Source organism: Eumetopias jubatus, unplaced genomic scaffold (genome assembly GCF_037043125.1).
Source record: "Eumetopias jubatus isolate StellerSeaLion01/CBP00866 unplaced genomic scaffold, mEumJub1_p1.0 scaffold_15, whole genome shotgun sequence".
Lineage (NCBI taxonomy): Eukaryota > Metazoa > Chordata > Mammalia > Carnivora > Otariidae > Eumetopias > Eumetopias jubatus.
In genome coordinates, this window is record NW_028274821.1 from 71,476,409 (window position 1) to 71,487,501 (window position 11,093).

The 11,093-nt window shown below is 48.9% G+C and overlaps 1 protein-coding gene across 1 annotated transcript in view; it reads right to left on the reverse strand.

The window, feature by feature from the left end:
• PTPN3 (protein tyrosine phosphatase non-receptor type 3) overlaps positions 1 to 6,785 on the reverse strand; it is a 104,209-nt gene extending 97,424 nt beyond the window's left edge. The window contains exon 1 of the mRNA XM_088018730.1: positions 6,691 to 6,785. The gene's annotated coding sequence lies outside the window, so the exon portion shown is untranslated. The remainder of the gene's footprint in view (positions 1 to 6,690) is intronic.
• Between the last annotated feature and the right edge of the window lie 4,308 nt (positions 6,786 to 11,093).

The window sequence follows — 11,093 nt, forward strand, 5'->3', positions numbered from 1 at the left end:
CAATTACTAATAGCCTCACTCTTATCTCAAAATGTTCTGGTTTAGGAGATGAATTCTCATCGCTTTATTCTTGGGTCCCTAAGCCTGCAGAGTCGCAGATAGAGAAAGAGCACTAGGAGGGACCTCTAGGCTGAGTCTCGCCCCTCCTCAAATGCTCCATTCTCCTCTCCAGCACCCCTGCCAAGCCATCGCCCGGTGTCTGCTTGTATACCTTCAGGGACAGCAGGCTCGCCAGCCCCTGATGAAGCCTTTTCTGGGAAAAGCTTTGTTATAAAAATACAGGACTCAAACCTATAGACAGTATGACTGCAACTAACAAGATCCTTCAGCAAGGAAAGGAGTGGCTGTGGGGGAAACCAGAAAACCTGCTTTTCCCTTCTTCCTCCTTCCATCTTATAGTCTCTCCACTCAATAAATATTTACTGAGTGCATTTGATGTTCCAGTGGAACTGGGGACACAATGGTGAGTTAAAACAGACTCAAATGGAAGGAAATTTCTATACAATAATGGGCCTGTGCTTTCCAAAAATGTCAAGGTCATAAAGGGCAAAGAAAGGCTGAGTAACGGTTCCAGTTTAAAGGAGATTAAAGAGAAAGGATGACCTTATGAAATGCACGGTCTGGGGTTTTTTTTGCTACAAAAGGACAATCGAGACAACTGGCAAAAACCTGAGTAAGATCTATAGATTATAGTATTGTTTCAGTAATGATTTCTTGATTCTAAAAATTGTGCTGTAGTCATATGGAAGAATGTCATTGCCTTTAGGAAATACACTGAAGTATTTTGAGGGAAAGGAAGAATCTATAAATAACCCTCAAATGACTCAAGAGAAAATATATATACATAAAGAGCAGAATAAAATAAATGTGATAAAATGGTAACATTTGCGGAATCTAGGTGAGGGGTATATGAGAGTTCTTTGTTCTATTCTGAGAACCTTGCTGTAAGTCTGAATCAGGTCAAAATAAAAAATTAAAGGAAAAAAAATAAGTCTCAGAGAAAGGTTTTTGGTGTTTTTTTTTCCTTTTTTTTTTTGAAAAGAAAGCCAGACTGACCCTGACTTCAGAGAGCTCCCCGTGTCGCTGGGAAGACAGGTACTAACACAAACAATTACACTAACTGCAAAATTGCAACCGTGAAAGCGCCGTCAAAGGAGAGAAATCCAGAAGCATGACCGTTTACAACAGGCAGTTTTACCTAAATCATGTGCAGCCATGAGCTAACACCCAAAGCAGGAGTTAACTGGGGGGGTGGGTAGGAGCAAGGCTCCAGGCTCTGACAGTCCCTGTGGCAGGTGAGGGACCAAAGCATGCACACCGGGGGCCCAGGGAGACACCAAAATCAGTCTCGTCCTTTATTCTCCAAACAACAGGAGGTGTTTCTGAAAGACCCCCTGAGTGCAGAGAACAGGCAGGTGAGAAGGCATGTGAGGTCCACTGCAGCAGGTGCTCATGACTGTGGCGTCCCGGAGGAGCATCACGGAGGATTCTTCTGTTCCCTGACACTGTAATTTTCTACAGCAGCCATGTATGAATTTGATAACCAGACCGGGGGAGGGGGCTGGCAGGAGCAAAGCGGGCTCCGACTGTCACATCCTCTTTCCAGGCCCGCTGGTGGTTAGGGTCAAGGGATGGCTGATGGAGCTGGTCGCTGCTTCGCTCACAAGCACCCCGGGTCTAGACTGAGGCTGACTCAACCTTAGGGAAGCAAGGTGCTGGGGGTCAGGTTTTCACACTCCACTCCCAAAGTCAGTCCAGTGCCTTTCATCCCACAGCATCCAGCTGGCCGCGGCCCCTTTCTGGTCCTGGATCCTGCCCCTTGGAATGTCCCTTTAGCTCTGAGAGCGAGGCCCTGTAGTGGGCCTCGGAGCGGGCCATTACTCACCCACAGTGACTCTTGGCATTGAACACTAAACAAAACATTTGTCTGGAGGGTCAAGGGCCTGACCACAAAGGGAGGGGACCCTTTGCTGTGCCAAGTTCTGTCCTGGTGGGTTTTCATTCATTAGCTCCTTTAAAATAGTCCATTTAGAGGAAACAGGTTCCATTATTATCCTCATTTTACACTTAAATGGCTTGTCCAGGAAAAAGACTTGGGTTCGCATCTTGGCTCTCACGTCTGCTTATGAGCAATGTGCCTTTCGGGTGGTCACTCCATCTCTGAGCCTCAGTTTTTTTCACCCTATCAGTAATGTGGGGCTGGTAGAGATTTACAAGATTCTGGGACTAGACAGTACTATTTATACCCTTTTGAGGCACCAAGGGGCTCAGTACCGAAAATCCACTCCAAACTACACATCACTTAAATATTTAATAAAACCTTGTGTATCCTGACGGTAAATCATGGGACCTGAATTTTCCAGGACTATCCCCATTTCAAATTCTCTGTCCTAACTTTCCACATAAAGCATCAAACTGTCTCAAAAATTCCACTCTCTCAGTATCCAAATAACACCTCCCAGGCCCTCCTCTTACACGAAGCAGCAGCACAAACATTCTTTCTCCGACAACAGATCCCAGTCTTGGGTTCAGAAAATGTAGTCACCGGAACCTTGCTGGCCCCCTGATGGAAAGAGGGTCACAGCAGCCGGTACTCCATCCCAACTCCAACTCGGCTGTTTCCTGGCGCACTGGCATAAACCACAGCCAGGAGAAGCCGTCCCATGATCAGAGCATCACCCACAGAGGAACACAGACTGGCTAGAAGAGCTCTGCCCCCACCTACCCCGCAAGCTGCCAGTACCCAGGTAGGAAGCACGGCCAGAGGGTTGCTCCAAGTTTTAGGTGAATGAGTTAATATTTAGAAAGCACTCAGAACAGTGCCTGGCAGCCAGTAAGTGCCATAACAGTGTTTCCTAATGACAACCAAAGGCATCCCTGGCAGAAGGGGATCACGCCTCGAAGAGAACCCACAGGCATCAGTTCTGTCTGGGGGAGAACAAGGAGAATGGGCACTTACCCCTGGCTTGAGTGAAGCTGGGGCCCCTTACAGACATGAGGGAGTACCCTGACAACAGGAGGCTGGACCTGGGGAGGAGTCATCACTCCCGATATACACATGGGCTCTGGGTCTTAGCACCTGCTGTTCTGTCAGCCCCCCAAATACCATCTTTTTCTCCCTTTAAGGCTGAATTCAAATGCCGACTATTCCTTATGGTGTTCCTCGATCTCCACCAGAATGAACGGCTGCCTCCACTAGTCTCTCTTGCATCTGGCTTTAGCCTCTTTTAAAGTAACTGTGAGACAGATAAGTAGATACAGAGCATGTGTGTATGTGCACGCACACACACACACACACACGTCATTGTCTTCCCAATTCCACCATGCATCCTTCCAAGATAAGGGTCTTTCACCTCTGTAACCCTAGGGCCTGACACACAGCTCAAAAAGTGTTTGAATTTGCTGTGAAATCTGTGCTCTCAGCTGGTCTTCACCTGGAGGCCAAAAGTAGCTTCAGGTGCACACATAACCTGAAGCTACATAGCTGCAAGATCTCCAGGTCTGGGAACCCATGAACTAGATCAGATTTTAGCCAGGGGCCTACCAAAGCATTCCCTTTCATCCCCCTTCAGGTGGATGAAAGGAGACACCTATGAGACCCGAGCAGCGTGGACGCTGACCAGATCCTGGCCCATCTCTAATAGAGTTGGTAAGAAGAGCCCAAGCTTGGGAAGCAACACCAGCAGGCTGCCCTGCCTCCACCAGCAGGTCAAGGCCAGGGTAAGTGCAGAGTGCCTTAGGCATTCCAGACCCTGCAACAGACCTGGGAACAGATGAAGAGGGATTGGCCCTGCTTTCCAGGAACCACTGCTGTCTGGTGGAAGAAAGCTGAGTACCGGGATTACAGTCAAAATCGCAGGTCCCCTCCCAACCTACCACAAATCCTGAGGGTTCAGCAGGGAGGTAGGGGGCCAGGCCTTCTTGCTCCCTCCAATCCCCAAAGCTGAGCCCTGTGGGTGGGTTATGTGCATCCTGGAAAACAGAATTCCTCCTGTGCCTGGACCAAAGGTTCAGAAGGTCACAGTTCTTCCCTCCTGCTCCTGGCCCCAGACTACCTTTGCTAGCTCAATTTCTGCAAGAGTGAGAAAGAACAGCCCTGAAACTAAACAATGTATGTGAACTCTCCCCGTTCACAGCCAACAATCAAGGAGTTGGCCCCAATCCCCTAAGGTCCATTCCCAGCTGGGAACATCAACTTCTTTCAGGGGTAAGATTTGTCTCTGACCAGGTTCCTGCCACTGGCCTAAGGATAAAAGCTGCCAGGATTCTTCTCTATGAAAAAATGTGAAAGAAGAGGTCCAAAACAGGAGTGGTGAAGCAGTGAGGTATTCTGAATTTGATTCTGTGTTAATTTAGATTCTTTCTCCTGCTCTCAGCTGTCCCTGAGGACCTGCCCCCTCCTGGCCGGGAAGTTCCCCCAGGCTCCCTGGGTTTGCTGGGACGCACTGGTCTACTCAGCATCCCCACCCAGCACTACATCTGATATACAGAAGCAGCTCAATAAATGCCTGATGAACAGAAAGCCACTTGGAAAATGCCTTCAGTAACTTGACCTTTTACATTCCTCAGCTAATGCCTAATTCGCGTATAAGAGTCCAGTTTTAGGAGATGGCAAGTCACCAGAGACAACTCAGGATCAATACAGATTATTAGGCATGTTTTATTCTACTCTGATTCTCTGCAAATTGGTATTCCATTAAGTGTATGTGGGATTTGTAGGAGCTCACTATAAACTAGAATATTTAACTAGAACGACCTACTCTCTGTCAGATAATAGCTTATCGTTGTTAATTTTCAACTAGTCAATCTCAGAAAGGTTTCCAGCTTCCAGTCTCCTTTACATGTTGATTTAATCGCCAGGAAAGTCATCTATTTCAAAGTCTCCATACAATAAAGGGCAGCTTGATTTAGAAGAAAAAGACCTGCCCAAGGAAGCAGAAGACCTGAGTTCTATCCCACCTAGGTCAATACAGTATGATCGGCTGTTCAAGGCCTCAATTCTCTCATTTGTAAAATGGGAATAACACGGGTCTCACCGGAGAGTTGTAAAAATTAAGTAAGTTGATGCATGTGGATGCACTCTGCACAGTTCTATAAGGCTATACGAAGGTTAAACATAAGGTGGAATTCTTGAACAACTCAGGTAGGCTAATGACAGAAAGCAGGGTGGCTCTAAAGGGGGTGAAGAGATATTTTGCCCCCCAAGGGACACTTGTCAGGGTTGCAGGGAGGGCATTTTGGGTTGGCACAACTGAGGGAGAAGGACTGCTACTGCAATCTACTGGGTAAGAGCCGGGATGCTGCTAAATGTGTTGCAATGCTTTGGACAGGCCCCACAACAAAAAATGATCCAACCCCAAATGTTAACAGTGCTGACATTAAGAAACCCTGATCTAAACAATCAGGAAAGTTGGGTAGGGGAGCTTTTTCCAACAGAAATCCTTTTAACCAGGCTGTACTTCCATCATCTCTTTAAACATTTGCAAGATGGATCATCTTGCAAAACAGCTCTTTTGTAAGTAAAGCTGAACTGCCAACTTCTGGAGTTTCTGAATGTATAAAACTGCTTTTAACTAGATGTTCTCCGATTACAATTCAGCTAAATTGTTTTTCCAAAGCCCTTGACTTCTGCAGTTCTCCAGGGCACAAAGACAGGGTCTGTCACCCCGCCACTAGGCCCTAAAGATGCTTTCGTAATTCTAATTTCCTGGTCAAATGGGAGCCACGAGGGTCTCTAAACGAATTAAATTCACATCACGTCAACTGCTCCCTTGCTTAGTGTTGGGCACGGAGCCAAACACCTCCACATAATTTATCCCACTTAATCCACCCAACCCCACTGAGTGAAGTGGGCATTACTACCGGCTGTTTGCAGGGGAGGAAACTGAAGATCAGAGAGGTTAAACAACTCGCCCAAGGTCACCAGCTGGCCAGGGGGAGCCCAACTTGAACGGAGGTCTCCAGTTTCCAAGTCACAAGCTCTTTCCACCAGCTCGGAAAACCCAGGTGTCAAGTTGTCTCAACTTCCCATGAATTTTTAAGGCAACGGCAACTTCTCAATAAGTTTAGGCTGCTGAAAATGGGAATTTCCGGGGGGCTGGGCGTTCTCACATACACTACCCCACTGCAGCTGTCCCACCGCAGGTACCTGATAAATCATCCCATATCGCCCGCGGAACAGGGAGGATTTATTGGCGCTGGAGTTCATGCCAGGCCCAGGAAATGCCATCTTTGAAAGCCGAGAGGCGGATTCGCCCTGGGAGCCGAGAAGGTCTGGCCGCCGCGCTTGGCTGGCTCCCCCGCGGGCTGTGTGCCCCCTCGGCGCCCCGGGCTGGGGTCGCCGCGGCGCTGGGCCCTCCGGGGTCGCCGGCCACGTCCACCCCTGCCGGGGTCAGAGCGCACGCCCACGCCCCGCCGCCGCAACCGCGTCCCGGCCGCTCGCCCGGGACTGAGCCTCACCCTGCCCCGCTTGCTCCCTCCCGCCGCGGCCCCGCCAGGTGAGCGCGGCCCGGACTCCCCCTCCCCGCCCCGACGTGGCGTCGGGACCCCGGGGCCGCGGCGTCCACCAGCCCGCCCGCGCGCTCGCCGCGCGCTCAGGGACGGGTGGGGGCGGGGCGGCGCCGAGCGCGCCCCCGGCCCCCGGTAGCCCCGCGCCCTGCCTCGGCCCGCTGGGGTCGCGCCCGCCCGTACCTGCAGCATCCGGGGGCGCGGGGCGCCCAGGTAGGTCGCGCGAGCGGGCGGCGCGGAAGCTCGCTCGCGGCGCGACCTGGCCGCCGTCTGAGCATGCCCAGTGCCGCCCGCGGGCGGCTCCCGCCGGCCGGGCTGGCCGCGACGGGCCCGCGCGCCGGGCGGGGGGCGGGCGCCCGGGCCGCCCTGCGGGGCGCCCCTGCTCCGCCCCGGTCTGGCGCGCTTGGACGCGCAGCGCAGGGCCACTGGGGCTCTGCTGCCGAGCTCCTGGCAGCCCCCAGTACCCTTGCGCGGGCACGCAGGTTTTCGTTCCATGCCATTTATTGGGTACCTACTGTGTGCCGAGCCCTCAGTGATTTTATGCTTGGGAATGTCAAGCAGACCGCGTTCAACAAATCTTTGAAATGAGGACGAGTCTTGCCCAGCTGGGGTCCTGCCGACTTTCAGTCCAGTGCGCATCCCGTTCCACTAGTAAGCTTACCGGCTTAAACCTTCTTCCCCAAATTTCTTACCCGCCATTACCCCCCCATCTGTGCTCTTGCTGTCCTCTTCCACGTGGCTCAACTGACAGCACCTTTCTGTCCACCAAACTCTGAACTTGGCCAGCCTCAGGACATTTGCACATGCCTTTCCCTCCCCTCCTGCTCTGTGAGACTTCTTTGCCCAGTTTTTCACGTGGCTGGCACCTTCTCATTCTCGTACCTATGTCCTCATCTGAGAGGCCTTGCCTCAGCACCTTACTACATTAACACCCTGTTCCTGGACATTCTCCATGTCCTCATTTTATTTCCTTCACGTGTATCACTATCCATTAATTCATTCAACAAGTAATTATTGATCATCTACTTTGGTTCTTCAGGCGTGGTGAACAAATAGGCAAAAATCCTGTCCCCTGGTGGAGTTTGGGGAAAGAGGCAGGCAACAGACAATAAACATGTAAATAAGCAAGCTATATATTATATAAAAGGTTATAAGTCATAAAAACGAACAAGGACAGGGTAAGGAGACGACGGTCTAGGGAGTACAGTTTTCAATGAGGTGGGCTGATCAGCCGGTGAGAGTGACATTGAGAAGGTGGCGACTCAGCCCCGCAGAGGGAAAAGCTTGTGCAAAGACACTAAGGTGCAACACTCGTTTGGGTTTGGCAAGCACAGCGTAGTGGGAGACGAGGTCGGCAAGTGACTTTTCCTCTCATTTGCTTCTTGTGTATTCCCCTAGGGAATTGCTGGAGCTGTATAGCCAGCCCTGCCTGTCTTCGCTGCAGTGTCCCAGCTCCTGTATGGCAGCACATGCCACACAGTAAGTGCTCAAATACTATTTGTTGAATGAATATGTGAATGGAGGGATGGACTTATGTTTGGAACCGTCCGGTCTGGACTAAGATGCCCGAGGTCCAGGGGGCCGGCCTGCCCAGGGCCATTTGGTGGCCGCCGGCAGCACCTGGTGCCTCACTTGGGTCCTTGTCCCCGAGTTGCACGTCCCCGGGTAGCGCCACTGCAGCGGGCGCCGCCTGAGCGTCGCGTCGGGGGGAATTCCGACGGAGTCAAGGAGTCCCAGGAATAGGACCCGCCCCGAGCCCTGCCCCGCCCTTTGGTCGCTCGCAAAACCTGGCCGCTGGTCCAGCCCCACTGAGCCGGACGGGGAGTTCACTGGGCATGCTCGGAGCCGGGCGGGGCCCGAGTGCCCGGGAGGAGGAGTCTCTTGGTGGGGTTGGCGATGCCCCCCGCAGAGCCTCGCGGGACGCTCAGCCCCCCGCTTTGTTCCCGACGCCTCCTGGAGGGTCTGGGGGGCTTTTGTTTGTTTGTTTGTTTTTCAAAGCTTAGTAAGAAAGCTGGGGATCCAGAGTCCGCGAAGGCCGTTCTCTGCCCTCTCTGTTGTGCGATCTGCGCCAAGCACCCTACCCTCTCTGTGTTTTCGATAACACGAATACCCATCACTTGGCTCTGGGCAGAATGTGGGGACTGAATGAAATAAAAGACGTGAACATGTTTAATCCACTTTAAAGACCCATTTCGTGAGTGCCTGCCTCAGTTATCTGTCATCTGCAAACCAGTTTGCCAAGTGCTAATATGAGGAAATGTAAGTTAATGGACATGTGAGTTCTTGGAGTTGTCTCAATTTGCCTTCTACCACAAACTAGGCTGAAAGTATCTTTTCTTTCCCCACATGCATCAGTCATGAGCTTAAACAGTGTTCTTAAATTCGAGCTCAAAAATATCTGTACATCTAAGGGAAAAAGACCTAAATCTTTTTAAAATCGTGCAATTCGATCACCATAACAGAAGCAGGAACAAAAGGAAAGAATATTCCCCAAACTGGAAACAAATGAACGTCCACAAATAGTGGAATGATTAGTTAGGTTATGGTGTGTTTGTTGAATAATAACTAGTTTATACTAAGCTAGACCATACTGCAACAGGGGGAAACTAACAATACAATGTTAAGGGGGAGGGGAGCCAGAAACACAAAAACACTGCATAAAGATTAAGTCTACACATTCACCCAGACTAGAAGGAAATAAGGGAAAATGTAAATAGTTTAATTTGGGGGGATAGTGTGGTTGGTTTCTCTTTTTAAGTTTATTACTAAAAAAACCCCCAAAAAACCAAAGCAAAGTTTATCTATTACTGTCACACTGTTGTGTTTGCAATAATAAACATTGAAAGACCAAATTAAAAATTTGTGAAGTTTTGTGAAAGTCTAATCATAATAATAACAATAATTACTATTATCAAGCTCAAGTATGCTTGAATTTTACACATATTGTGTCTTTAATCTGGACAGTGACTGGGTGTCTCTAGCTCAGTTTTACATAAGAGGAAACAATCTAGGAGTCATTCACAGCTAGTAAGAGATAGGGTCAAGACTGAACACAGTTGGTCTGACCTCAAAGCCAGGGTATTAGGTTTTATAATACTGCCTCTCTGTGTAGTAGCTTGCCTTGTATTGATCAGAAGAGAAACCACATATCATTTCATTTTGTGTCTTTTTTTGCCTCATTTTCTCTACCCTTTGATGTGTTTGTAGGCTGCAGATTGCCTTTAAATGTTCTGGTCTCCTGTTACTATTTTATTGCGGGAGCCAAAATGTTAAAGTCCATCCTTTTCAGCTGTTGCACCTGGAGTGACATGATGTTATTATGAGCAATGACAGTTGATCTTGTATCATAAGCTCCCAAACTTTATGGAAGTGAAGCTTTTGGATGGACACATAGTCTTCTTAGTCTGTGTGGTTGAACCCAGCCAAATCGAGAGCAAGCAGAGGCCTCATCAGGGGTAAGGCTATCCCAAGTCTCAGATGATGAGGCCAGTCCAGACATAGATGATTCTCCCTGGATAATCATTTTGGAGTCACAGTCACAACATAATGGAACCACCTGGTCCATGGACTCCTCAGAACTTTGCTGTGATGAAAAGATACAGGGCCGATTGTCCTGATGATGTTTGCCAAGAGAAAGCCAAGGCCCTAATAGCAGCCCTCCTACTGTTGATAAGCAAAACCAGAAACAAACAAAAACCCCCAAAACCCCAGTCTCTCTTCTAATAGTGCTGGTAGACTGTTCCTGGCCCAGAAATCACCAAACAACAAGAAACACAAAAAGCCAAAGAGGGTCATTTTGTAGGAGAGGAAAGTATGCCACAAACCCAATATCATCACTTGTAATGGGCCAGATTTGTACAGAGGAATGAGAGATGCGCAACTGGGTACAGTTATTAGCATATTCCCAGAAGCTGCCGTTCGCACTGAAAATCTGGTGCCCAGCACCATACACAGGCAATTGGCTGGGGGCATTTATAGGAAGAGTTTCCTGGAAGAATCACTGAGGATTGTCATTCACATCAAGACTCAGGAAGTCTGGGCACCACGTGGACTGTTTCAGTGATTTACAGGGCAGGGTTCCCAGCTGAGATGCTAATGCTCATCAATTATTTGTACTGTTAATGCAAGCTCCTGAAGGGCCCAAAGCATCAGCAAATATATGGACAAATGGTGCTGTTATAATGACAAGTGAAAATACGATGTAAAATTATATACGTAGTATGGCTTCCACTCTGAATTATGAAGTTAAACCATATAAAACTGCCATTTCGTGGGTCAGTAATGGTTGAACATTGGCAACTTCCTGTATTTCAACTTAATATATACACATAGAAAAAAGAATAGAAAGAACTGCACCAAAATATTAATGGCGACTCTATCTGAGCATTGCATTTACAAGCAGAGAAACAAGATATGGAAGGTATTTTTTTATAAATCTGGAGAACCTCAAGTCTTTGGGCATCTATTTCTTTGCTGTGTCTTTATAGTTCCCTAAATCTTATTTTATGGTGTGTTTCCTTCATTATCAGGAAAAGTGAAACAAACTTTAAAAGCTGGCAAGCCAAACAAAATGATGTACAGAGGGA